Genomic DNA, 13,003 nt, shown 5'->3' with positions numbered 1-13,003 from the left:
AGTCTCAGTATTGAATCTCACTGGGCAGGCTTGAATCATGTGCCCTTGTGAACCAATTACCTGGTGCTTGGTAAGGTAGCATCAGCCTCATTCAACAATATGGATTGGGAGTAGGGATGAGTGGTTCCCCAAGGGAAAATCTGGATGCTGTTCCCAAGGTGAGAATGAATGCCGAGCTGGCAAAAACAACATGCATCCAAAATAGAGTGATGGTGCTAATCTCATTAGAGAATTGTGAACATGTTAGAAGTTGGAAATCAGAAATAACTACACAGGGAATTATGGTTGAGAAATCAAGCATTTAGAATATTTTGACTTATCAAAATACCTGTGTCTCACAGAAGAGCTTCTGACATTTTGTCCGAGGTTCAGTAGCAGGCGTTGCCACAGCCTCATACTGATTCTTGTTTTATCTGTGTCTGCCCTGGTCTCCTGATTTATGTAGTAGTGATAAAACCTTACTGGAACCTTTCTCAATATTTCCAATTACCCTGCTATTTCTCAAAAAACAAGCTGCCGACATACTAGAAAGAACTCTGGGGACAAGGCAGATTAGGGATTTGCTCTCCAACTTCATCTGGGCTCCATTCCCTGTAATAGGGAATCTTACATTTAAAAGCATGGATTAATCTAATTAATGGAAGAAAATAACATTCAAGCAGCTTTAAAAAATTATCTTACTCGGCCAGGCACGGTGGCTCATGAATGTAATCCTAGCACTTTCGGAGGCCGAGGCGGGTGGATCACCTGAGGTCAGGAGTTCAAGACCACCCTGGCCAACATGGTGAAACCCTGTCTCTACTAAAATACAAAAATTAGCTGGGCATGATGGTGGGTGCCTGTAATCCCAGCTACTCAGGATGCTGAGACTTGAACCCAGGAGACGGTAGTTGCAGTGAGCAGAGATTGTGCCACTGCACTCCAGCCTGTGTGACTGAGCAAGATTCCATCTCAAAAAAAAAAAAAAAAAAAAAAAAAAAAAAAAAAAAATCTTAAATAAATGTGGAGAAGTCGCTTTCAAAAATTTGACAGCTTGATCCAGTAACAGTGCCTTTGATATCTGCTAACTATAGGAGCCATGCATAGTATGTTCTTCCTATTTATTTATTTATTTTTGAGACAGTGTCTTGCTCTGTCACCTAGGCTGGAGTGCAGTGGCTCAGTCATTGCTCACTGCAGCCTCAACTTCCTGAGCTCAAGCGATCCACATAAACCCACCAAGTAGCTGGGAGTACATGCGCCACACCTGACTGATATTTATATTTTTTGTAGAGACAGGGTTTCGCCATGTTGCCTAGGCTGGTCTTGAACTCCTGGACTCAAGTAATACTCCTGCCTCGGCCTCCCAGTGTGTTGGGATTACAGGCATGAGCCACCGCCCCTGGCCAGTGTGGTCTTCATAATTCCTATCTGACACCACCTGTTCAAGAGGTCCCAACTAATGTGCACGTCTCACTCTTATAATATCTTGCTTTTGAATGGATTGTATGTGGTCAGCTTGAATGATAAATATCCAACAAGATATAATCATGATTTTTTTTGCCAAATCAGAACTTGGAGAAGTTACTCTTTGATTAGTTAGGATTAGGACTGGCTGCATGTAACAGAAATCCAAAATAGCAGTTTTGGATTTGGTTTAAGAGAGAGACAAGATGATTTCTCTACTAAAAACAGCCTCCAGGCATGGATGACTCTAGACTAAAACTGTCAGTAAGACTTGTTTTTCTCATCCTATTGGTTTTGTCTCCTATTAGTTTGGCCTTATTTTCAGTCCTGCTTTTTTTACCTAATGATCTCTAGCATCCCCACACTATCCTACAGTATCCTATCTCCGGAACGGAGTCAGAGGAAGGTATGTCAGGTTCTGGAATTTTATCCTACTTGCAAGGTAATAAATTACTATTGCATGGATGCTGGCAGAAGATGCCTTCATCTGAGACAAACAAGGTTTTTCAGTTGAAGAGCAGATAAGCAAATTGTGGTATATTCATGCAATGGAAGATGAGAAAACAGGAAAATGATTGTGCTAGGACTCCACAGATCTTCAGACATGAATTTCATAACTACAATGTTAAGGGGGGGGAGGGGGCAAAAAAAGCAGTGACAAAAGGATACATATATATCATTTATATAATATTAAAAATTGCAAAACAGGCCAGGCACGGTGAGACAAAGGATTTTATTACTCACTGCACAACAAGTAGCATACTCATGATTTTGGGGCTAGTTCCCCATGTCCCCCAAGACCCATGAAGACAACACAGAGAGAACCAGGTAAACACTGTGCACATAGTGGACTCACACTGCAGCTGAAATCTACCACTTTTATAGAGTGGCAAGCAAGCCTGCTTTTTTTCTGGGAGATGTTACCTCATCCCTCAAGGCTACTCATACAAATGTAACCCTGAGAAATGGCCGACTAAAGAGCAGTCAGGCCATTTCTTTCTGCTTTTTTGGCATATCCAAAAAGGATGTTCAGTAATGATCAGGGCCCTGGCTGATTGATTCACTCAATAGGTGATCCAGGGGTAGTATGGCAGCTGCACTCACTATGGTAATCTGGGACCTAGTCCTCTTCTGACTTGTTGTCTCACCATCCCCTAGTGGGGTATGGCTTGAAGTCCACTTGGCCAAGGATGCCACCATGTCCACAGCAGGATAAGAAAGGGGTCAGGGGAGGGAATATTGGAGAAGTGGCATGGCCCCTCTCTTTTTTTTTTTTGAGACAGAGCCTCACTCTTGTTGCCCAGGCTGAAGTGCAATGGTGCCATCTCAGCTCACTGCAACCTCTGCCTCCTGGATTCAAGTGATTCTCCTGCCTCAGCCTCCCAAGTAGTTGGGATTACAGGCATGTGCCACCATGCCCGGCAAATTTTTGTATTTTTGGTGGAGACGAGGTTTCACCATGTTGGTCAGGCTGGTCTTGAACTCCTGACTGCAAGTGATCCTCCCATCTTGGCCTCCCAAAGTGCCGGGATTACAAGTGTGAGCCACCGCGCCTGGCCAGCCCCTTTCTTTAAGCACACATCCTGAAAGTTCCATGCATCACTTCCCCTCACATTCCATTGGCCAGAACTTATATTCAAATAATCATATCAAACTGCAGCGGGGGTTTGGAAATGTATAATCATTAATCTAGGCATTCTGTTAATGTAGCAAAAAAGAGAAGACATTGGGGGAATAACTAAAACTCTGCCACATTCTTTATTAATTGTTGATGGTATTTAAATATATACTTTCGGGGGACCTTGGAGGGTTGGCAGTGCATCCCCTTTCCTCCCATCCTTCATATACATTGAGAATCTGAGCCTGTGTCTTGGGTGTGTACTGGTCGCTAGGTGTTTATGAGCACACACCTGGGGTGTCAGATGCACTTCAGGCATGACCCAAGGTGAGAAAACAGAGGAGTCAGGTGATTTTCTGGGATCTAGAAGAACACAGCACTTTTACTTTAGACGATGGTGCACTTATGAGTGTGGAGCTAGGGACCCTGAGGATCGCAGTGGGAAGGTCTGAAACAGCTCTACACGGAGATGTTCACTATGCTCAGAGGGTGACTGTACAGAGTAAAAGAGCCATTTTGATGGCAACGGGTTTGTCAACAGAAGAGCTCAAGTCATGCAGGGTTTCCCCCCAACCCTCGCAGAGCAGGAGCCCGTGAAAGACATGGAGAACTTCAAGTGACAGGAGACTGAGACAGAGTTGGCAGGAGAGGTTTCCAGGAGTCAGCACTGACCCAGTGTAGTTACAGTAAGGAATTTCCTTGGACCAAGTGACTGGGAGCTAGCTGGGACACTATCCCAAGTCGTATCCAGATGAGGTCCCCAGGGATGGCTTTGCAGCTGGTAGGATCTTTCACTAACTAATGGGAGCTCTGCAGTGTTTCCCGGTAGTCCCAATAAAGCCTCTCTGTGGATGACTTCAGCCTCTGCTCAACATAGAAGCTTGGCCAGCAAATTCCACTTGGAATTCTACAGCTCTTTGAGCCTCAGTCATGTCCCTTGATTTTGTGCCATAGCTTACCAAATTCTTCCTTGCAGGTCAGGGAGACACTCATTGACCAGATTAACTTTGTTCTGAATGGGGTCCTAGCAGAGGAAGTTCCTGTCAAGAAACGCCACATTTTTTGGGGGAAAAAAAAAAAAAAGACTGAGAATGAAGCCCTTTTGAATGGTTTCAAGTATACCAGTAGGTAAACCAAGACGGGTGGTGCTGTGGTTTGAATGTATCCCCTCTAAAATTCATGTTGAAACTAAATCCCCACTGTGGTAGTATTAAGAAGTGAGACCTTTTGGGAAGTGATGATGTCATGAAGGTTCCGCCCTCATGAATGGATTAGTGGCTTATAAGAGGCTGGAGAAAACCAGTTTAGGCGCTTTTGCCCTTCCTTCCCTCCCACTACGTGAGGACACAGACTTCAAGGCACCACCTTAGAAGGAGAGACCTGACCCTAACCAGGCACCAAGCACCTTCATTTTGGACTTCCCGGCGTCCAGAACTGTGAGAAACAATTTCTGTTGTTGATAAATTACCTAGTCTCAGGTAGTTTTGTTACAGCAGCACAAATGGACTAAGACAGGTGGCATTGATTGATGAAACTGTGTGGCCTCTCCAGAAGGAAAGAGAGAAGGGAAGGCAAGGAGGGGAGGAGATGGCATTTAACCACACACACTGGGACAGCAGCATGGCTGCGACCTCAGGGGCAAGAGGGAAGTCTTTTCAGCAGATCCTTTACCTGGACTCCTGGGGCACATTCAAGTGGAAATGGCTGAGCGAGTTTATTTCAGCAACTTTGGGGCCCTAGGAAAAACTGAACTACTGATAAAAAGCCGAGAGGAACTAGAGCAAAAATCTAGCCAGATAGGATGGCTCTGGCAGACCCCATGTGGCCAGGGTTACAAGACAGGGTCCCTCCACAGTCAGGGCAGGCAGTGAGTCCATCAGATGGCCAGCAAGTGTGTTCTGCCCTGTTCTAGAGCTGAGGTCCTATGCTCCGTGGTCCGTTGGAACAGCCCACTGGGTGCAGTGTGGACTGTAGTCAGAAGAAGATCAGAGGCCCGCAGGCAAATCCAGCCCTGCCTTGGGCAGGCTTGAACAGAGAAATGTAAGCCTCGCTTCTGCGTCTCTTCAAAAGGCTAACACTGAATCTAGGTCAGAGAATTGCAGTGGAATTGGCAGTTTCTTCTGAGCTTAACCACATTCTATAAAGATGTGTGGTTATACAAGGGCCAGATGAAGTCAGGAGAGGGCAAATGTGCAGTGTTTTTTTCTGACACCAGCTCTGACACCCAATCACACCAACCAATTCCATGACACCAATTGGGTGTCCCAAATTCAATTTTGACATGTTCTATCTGGAGTTAGCGTCAGACCCCACAAGTTAAAGGGCTTAGTCTCACAAGACTGCCCCTGTCTTCAGATACCAGCTGCAAATAGGGTGCCCAGACTACCCACACTTCCGCCCAGACCACTACAAATGTGAGGATTTCCATGACCTCCTTTCAGATTTGTTAATTCACTAGGATGACTCACAGAACTCAGAAAAATACCTTACATGTGCTCACTGGTTTCTTATAAAGGCTAAAACTCAGGAAAAGCCAAATGAAAAAGATGCATAGGGCAAGATATGGGGGTGGGGTGGCACAGAGCTTCTGTGCCCTCTCTTGGCGCCCCACCTTTCCAGCACATCAATATGTTTACCAACCCAGAAACTCACCAAACCCATTGGTTAGGGGTTTTTGTGGAGGTTTCATTACATAGGCAAGATTAATCAAGTCTTTGTCTTTGATAATCAAACTCAGTCTTTAACTCACTCCTCCCCCAACCCGCTAGGGAAGTTGGCCTGACAGTTCTAATCCTCAAATCTCTTGGTTGGTTATTCTGGCAACCAGCCCCCAACCTGAAGCTATCTAGGGCCCCCCCATCTTGAGTCATCTCATTAGCATATTAAAAAACCCCTTATAACTCAGGAGATTCCAAGGGACAAGACTATATATTTATTAGAGACAGTGTCTTGCTATGTGGCTCAGGCTGGAGTGCAGTAACACCATCATAGCTCACTGTAGCCTTGACCTCCTGGGCTCAAGCGATCCTTCTACCTTAACCTCCCAAGTAGTTGAGATACAGATTTGTGCCACCACACTCAGCTAATTCTTTTTTTTTTTTTTTTTTTTTTTGAGATGGAGTCTTGCTCTGTCGCCCAGGCTGGAGTGCAATGGCATGATCTCGGCTCACTGCAAGCTCTGCCTCCCGGGTTCACGCCATTCTCCTGCCTCAGCCTCCCGAGTAGCTGGGACTACAGGTGCCCGCCACCACGCCCAGCTAATTTTTTGTATTTTTAGTAGAGATGGGGTTTCACCGTGTTAGCCAAGATGGTCTCGATCTCCTGACCTCATGATCCGACCACCTCGGGCTCCCAAAGTGCTGGGATTACAGGCATGAGCCACCACGCCCGGCCTCAGCTAATTCTTTAAAAAAATTTTGTAGGCCAGGCATGGTGGCTTATGCTTGTAAACCCAGCACTTTGGGAGGCCGAGGTGGGAGGATCGCTTAAACTCAGGAGTTTGAGACCAGCCTGAGCAACACAATAAGTTCTTGTCTCTACTAAAAAAAAAAAAAAAAATTAGCCAGACATAGTGGTGCATGCCTATAGTCCTGGCTACTCTGGAGACTGAGACAGGAGGCTCACTTGATCCTGGGAGATCCAGGCTACTGTGAGCTGTGATTGCACCACTGCACTCCAGCCTGAGTAATAGAGGGAAAGCCTGTCTCAAAAAAAGAAAACAAAAAAAAAATAGTTGTTTATAGAGTTGGAGTCTCACTGTTTTGCCCAGGCTGGTCTTGAACTCCTGGGCTCAAATGATCTTCCTGCTTCAGCCTCCCAAAGTGCTGGGGCTGCAGGTGTGAGCCACTATACCCGGCCAGTTTAAAGATCTTACTTGGCTTTTATTTACAATTCTAGAATTGAGCAATACCTCATTCTATAAAGAACGATGAGTGTTCTGATAAGCTGAGCAGAGGAGGTTGGATTTAGAAACAGAGAAGAGGGGAGAGAAGCAGAAACAGAGAATGAAAAGTGGATTGGTGGTTTCAAATTTCCTTTCCATGTAAAGGTTGAAGTAGAGAAGATTTTCTTATCATACCAGCTCAAACCGACCAGCTCAAATAGCTTGGGGACTGGGCTATTATTTCATTCTCAATTTCTGGGAAGGTCAGATAAACAACTTATTTTCAACTCGGTGGGGTAGAGCTTCAGCATGAGTGACTATTTTGGTTTGGTCTGTCAGGCCTAGTGCAGGAGCTCAGTCCAAACCAATGGCCTCCTCTAAATTTTATTTAATAGCAGTAAGTCTAAGGAGTGACCTGGCCTCTATTTTTTTTTTTTTTTCTGAGACGGAATCTTGCTCCGTCACCCAGGCTGGAATGCAGTGGTGTGATGATATTGGCTCACTACAACCTCTGCCTCCCAGATTCAAGAGATTCTCGTGCTTCGGACTCCCTAGTAGCTGCCACCATGCCAGGCTAATTTTTGTATTTTTGGTAGAGATGGGGTTTTACCATGTTGCCCAGGCTGGTCTCGACCTCCTGACCTCAAGTGATCCGCCCGCCTTGGCCTCCCAAAGTGCTGGAATTACAGGCGTGAACCACTGCACCTGGCCCTGGCCTCTATTTTTAATAAACTCTCTAAATGATTCCCACGCTCACTGAAGTTTGAAAACAAAGTGGTATACATTGTTTTGAGTCCCTCACCCTCAGCACCACTCCTTCCCATGAAGCCTATTCAATCATGCTCTGAAGGAAGAGCCCCATCTGACTCAGGTTATGGCCCTGCTCCTGAAGGGCCAGGCAGAAGGACGGCTGAGTACAGAGGATGTCTCCGTGGAGCACATCTACTTTAGGATCCTGGAGATTCTGCCGCAGGTTGGAATCAGACTCTCCGGAAAAGGAATCAGAATTCACATTGGTCAGTGTCTGCTGTATCAAGTGATGTGCATGCTGTGCATTTTATATGGTTTAATCCGTGAGGGAGGTATAACCACTGTCATTTAATAGCTAAGAAAATTGAGGCTAAAAGGGGACTGGGGCCAAAGAGTCACACTGGTATTCAAACTCAGGCCTGCCTGGCTCCAATGTCTACCCCCAAATAGTACGCAATGGGCAGGGAACATGTTCAGTTTGTGTGACTTGGCTGTGAGCTCAAGCTGCTGCAGCCACAGTGCAGTGCTGTTTGCTCCATCATCACTGCGTCTGGAACAGTGGGAGGGAGGGGACAGCTCTGTGCTGCCAAGTAGGAGCACGATCAGCTCCCAGATGCTGCTTCCTGAAGCGCTACTTTCTCAGAGCCTCCCTGGGGAATCAGCAGTCCTGCCGAATGTGTCCCTGTCTCTCTGTAGAGTGTGCTGATCTCAGATCCCGGAGGTACAGCCTGGCCAAAGGTTCTGGAGATTGTTGGCACCTCCACATCTAATGCTGAATCTAGCTTGGCTGATGCCAATTTGACCTTCTTCTGATGTGGTGAATGTCCCCTGGATGGCTCTCTGGTCCTGAGTCCTGTCTGCAAGGCCAGGGAGGGCCGGGTAGGAGAACAGCCCTTCTGTTCAGGGCTGGCGTAAAGGAAGATGGGCTGAAATAGAAAAGGCGTCACTCAGGGCTTTCTGAGTAAACCAAAGCCAAATCCAACAGGAACAGTGGGAAAATAAATAGAAGGAATATAAAAATCAGCAGCCAGAACTTTGACAGTAGGTCAGAATAGAGTGGAATAGGTGATGGGAGGTGATTTAGGGATGAGTCCATGAGGCCACAGCTTGGCCAACACACCTGGAGTGCATCACAGGGCAAGAATAGGAGCTTGGAGGAAATATGTGCACCTGGCCAAACTGTGCTTTACTTCCATGAGTTTGTTTGTTCATCCAAGGTGGAGTTGGCAGTGTGACATGACACTAATGGAAGGGACAGGACAGGAAGTTAGCGGTGTTGTCGGGAGAAACTAGCCAAGTGCAAATTCACCTTTTAGTCCAGGGTCTGGTCCTCAGTCTTTCAGGCAAGAAACTCAGTATTGTCAGTGCCCTGGGATTCATCCTGCTTAGAGACTAACCCCAGCTACACTTTTAAGGACTGGTATATAAGATAAAAGCCAATCTATTTATTTAAAAGAAATTATCCTCTTCCAGGGCCTGGAATGTTCTAATCTCCCTTTCCTAGTATGGAAGAACTGGTGATGATGAATTAGAAGAATTAACAATCAAGGACCTGCCAGGCATGGTGGCTCAGTCCTGTAATCCCAGCACTTTGGGAGGCTAAGGAAGGGTGGATCACCTGAGGTCAGGAGTTCCAGACCAGCCTGGCCAACACGGTGAAACCCCGACTCTAATAAGAATACAAAAATTACCTGGGCATGGTGGTGGGCGCCTGTAATCCCAGCTACTTGGGTGGCTGAGGCAGGAGAATCCCTTGAACCCGGGAGGCGGAGGTTGCAGTGAGCAGAGATCATGCCACTGTGTGACAGACCGAGATTCCATCTCAAAAAAAAAAAAAAAAAAAAAAAAAAAAAACAAGGGCAGTTTTATGAGCCTGAGTTGCTGCAAAGAGCTGGCTAGGAAATGTACATGCCCAAGGAAAGTCCATGCTTCACAAGGGAGAGTTCCTCTCTGATGACGAACTACTGATGCTCCCAAGATTCGGTGTCTTCCCTGGACAGTGCTGGATATTATCAGCCAATGTTTGTATCTTCAACACTTCTTTTTCTGTGCTTTTGTATCAAAGTTGCATAATTTTTTTTTTTTCTTTTTTCTCGAGATGGAGTCTCGCTCTGTCTCCCAGGCTGGAGCGCAGTGGTATAATCTCAGCTCACCACAAACTCCGCCCCCCGAGTTCAAGTGATTCTCCTGCTTCAGCCTCCCGTGCAGCTGGGATTACAGGTGCGTACCACCATGCCCAGCTAATTTTTGTATTTTTAGTAGAGATGTGGTTTCACAATGTTGTCCAAGCTGGTCTCAAATTCCTCAAATGATCTTCCCGGCTTGGCTTCCCCAAGAGAGTTGCATAATTTAACTTGTGCTCCAACTTTGTTGTGCAGATGAAATAGGTTTTCCTATCATTTTGTCTATAGCTGCTCTGGTCTTCTCTTAAGCCACCACTCACTTGGTTAGTTGTCGTTGGTGGTGAGGATGATCGAGATGTGCTATCTGGTTTAAAGCATGGTAATGCTGATCATTGACACAATTCATTTAGCTATGTTCAGTTTCTCTTGGTTGAATTATCTCAATAATCTCCCTGTCTTCCTGCTTCTTCTCCTAACGTGGTGAACAGATGTATGGAGAAGAGAGAGTAGTATGGCTTATGAGTCTTCACCAGAGCAGGAAGAGCCACAGGCCCCTGCTGGGTCCCCTGCCTTCTCTCTCCTTCATCCACCTATTTTCTGTGTGCTCTGCTGGCTTCTGAAGCTGCAGCCTGTAGCAGTTAGCATGTGGTCCTGAACTGAAGGTCCTGCACGTCCTGCACTGGTCCCGTGGTCCTGCACAGCCTTGGCAATGCATCTTGGGAACACTGGCCCCCTTTCCATGACAGACGTGACTTGCCCTCGGCTCTGACTGTGAACCCTGAGCGTCTGCTTTGTCCCCCACTTGTCGCCTGCCCTGGTGGTGAAATCTGCCCAATTGTCGCATACAACTAATGTTTATAGTTTCTTCTGAATAAACATATGAATTAACCCTCTTAGTCTTAAAACTTGAGTAAGTTCCATTTGTCTTCTCTGAGTTCCATTCTAGGAAACCAACCATCATGCCTCCCATAGTATCAGAAAGCTGAAACTTACCAGATCGCTGCATCAGGACAGTGAGATACCAGACACCTCACCCGTCATGACTGCCTAACCCACCACCTGCTTCCTGTTGACCAACTCCTCTTCCTCACCCCTCCCTAATTCCTGTTTTCCTGCATGTAGTTTCATTTCTTCCTTGCTATATAAACCCCTAATTTTAGTTGATCAGGGAGATAGATTTCAGACTGATCTCTCAATTCCTTGGCTGTAGCCCCCAATTAAAGCCTTCTTCCCTGGTAATACTCACTGCTCCAGTGACTGGGTTTCTGTGTGGCCAACACTAGGACCTAGACCGAAGCCCTGGTGTTGTAGTAGCAGTGGCCTGCTGCAGCCTATGCAGTGGGGCTTCTCTTGGTTCAGACTCGTGTCCTCTCTCATTAGTTACACCATAATTGTCTCCAAATGGCCTCTCTACCTATGGCCTCCTCCAGTCTCTTCCTCACAGCTGCAGAGCATCTTTCTAAAATACCCAGAAGATCATAAAAAATTCTTAAGAGCTTCCAATTTTCTTTTCTTTTTTTTTTTTGTTTTTGAGACAGTCTTGCTCTGTTGCCTAGGCTGGTGTGCAGTGGCACGATCTTGGCTCACTGCAACCTCTGCCTCCCATGCTCAAGTGATTCTCCTGCCTCAGCCTCCCGAGCAGCTGGGATTACAGGCACCCACCACCACGCCCTGCTAATTTTTGTAGTTTTAGTAGAGATGGGGTTTCACCATGTTGGCCAGGCTGGTCTCGAACTTCTGACCTCAAGTTATCCACCCACCTCAGCCTCCCAAAGTGCTGGGATTACAGGCATGAGCCACCATGCCCAACCTCAATTTTCAATAGGATAAACTTTCAGCTGCTTAGTCTGGTATAAGTAAGACTTTAAGCAATTTGGCTTTCGTTTACTTTCCAGCCTTATCTCTATTTTTCCTGCCTCACATGGACATCTAACATAATACACCCTTTTAGGACCCCATGTGCTATTTTTTCTGCCTTAAATTTTCTTTTCTTTTCGTTATTTAAGCCCTAGCTCAAACGCTTCTCTGTGAAAATTTTTTTTCTTTTTCTCTTTGCACAGATCTCTAGTATGTCACTTATCACATTTATAAGCTGAACTATTTTAAACTTAAAAATTTAAGAAAAATGTTTCTTCAATAAATTATATAGTAATTAAAAACCCAATTAACAACAAATGCTCTTCTCTGTTCACAAGAAGCCACCTCTGGTCATTAAAACAAACTCACTTTAGACACTGACATGTTTACATAATTATAAATTATGAACATCTCAGAGTTGGCTTATTAGACCGTTTTTTCTTTTTCTCCTTTTCTTTTGATACAGGGTCTCCCTCTGTGTCCGGAATTGGTGGGTTCTTGGCCTCAGTGACTTCAAGAATGAAGCCGTGGACCCTCGCAGTGAGTGTTACAGTTCTTAAAGATGGTGTGTCTGGAGTTTGTTCCTTCAGACATTCAGATGTGTCTGGAGTTTCTTCCTTCTGGTGGGTTCGTGGTCTTTTTTTTTTTTTTTTGAGGCGGAGTCTCGCTCTGTCGCCCGGGCTGGAGTGCAGTGGCGCGATCTCGGCTCACTGCAAGCTCCGCCTCCCGGGTTCCCGCCATTCTCCTGCCTCAGCCTCCCGAGTAGTTGGGACTACAGGCGCCGCCACCACGCCCGGCTAATTTTTTTGTATTTTTAGTGGAGACAGGGTTTCATTGTGTTAGCCAGGATGGTCTCGATCTCCTGACCTCGTGATCCGCCCGTCTCGGCCTCCCAAAGTGCTGGGATTACAGGCTTGAGCCACCGCGCCCGGCCGGGTTCGTGGTCTTGATATCAGAAAAAAAGCTGCAGACCTTCCTGGTGAGTCTTATAGCTCTTAAAGGCAGTGCGTCTGGAGTTGTTCATTCTTCCCTGTGGGTTTGTGGTCTCACTGGCTTCAGAAGTGAAGTTGCAGACCTTTGCCAGGAATGTTGCAGCTCATAAAGGCAGCACGAACCCAAAGAAGGAGCGGCAGCAAGATTTATTGCAAACAGGAAAAGAACAAACCTTCCACTACGTGGAAAGGGACCTGAGAAAACTGCCACTGGCTGGCTCGGGCAGCCTGCTTTTATTCCCTTATCTGGCCCCACCCACATCCTGCTGATTGGTCCATTTTGCAGAGAGCTGATTGGTCTATTTTACAGAGAGCTGATTGGTGTATTTACAAA

The sequence above is a fragment of the Macaca nemestrina genome, chromosome 13, assembly GCF_043159975.1.
Source record: "Macaca nemestrina isolate mMacNem1 chromosome 13, mMacNem.hap1, whole genome shotgun sequence".
NCBI classification, from domain to species: Eukaryota; Metazoa; Chordata; class Mammalia; order Primates; family Cercopithecidae; genus Macaca; species Macaca nemestrina.
The sequence above is the reverse complement of the archived record's forward strand: the minus strand, read 5'-3'. Positions refer to the sequence as shown.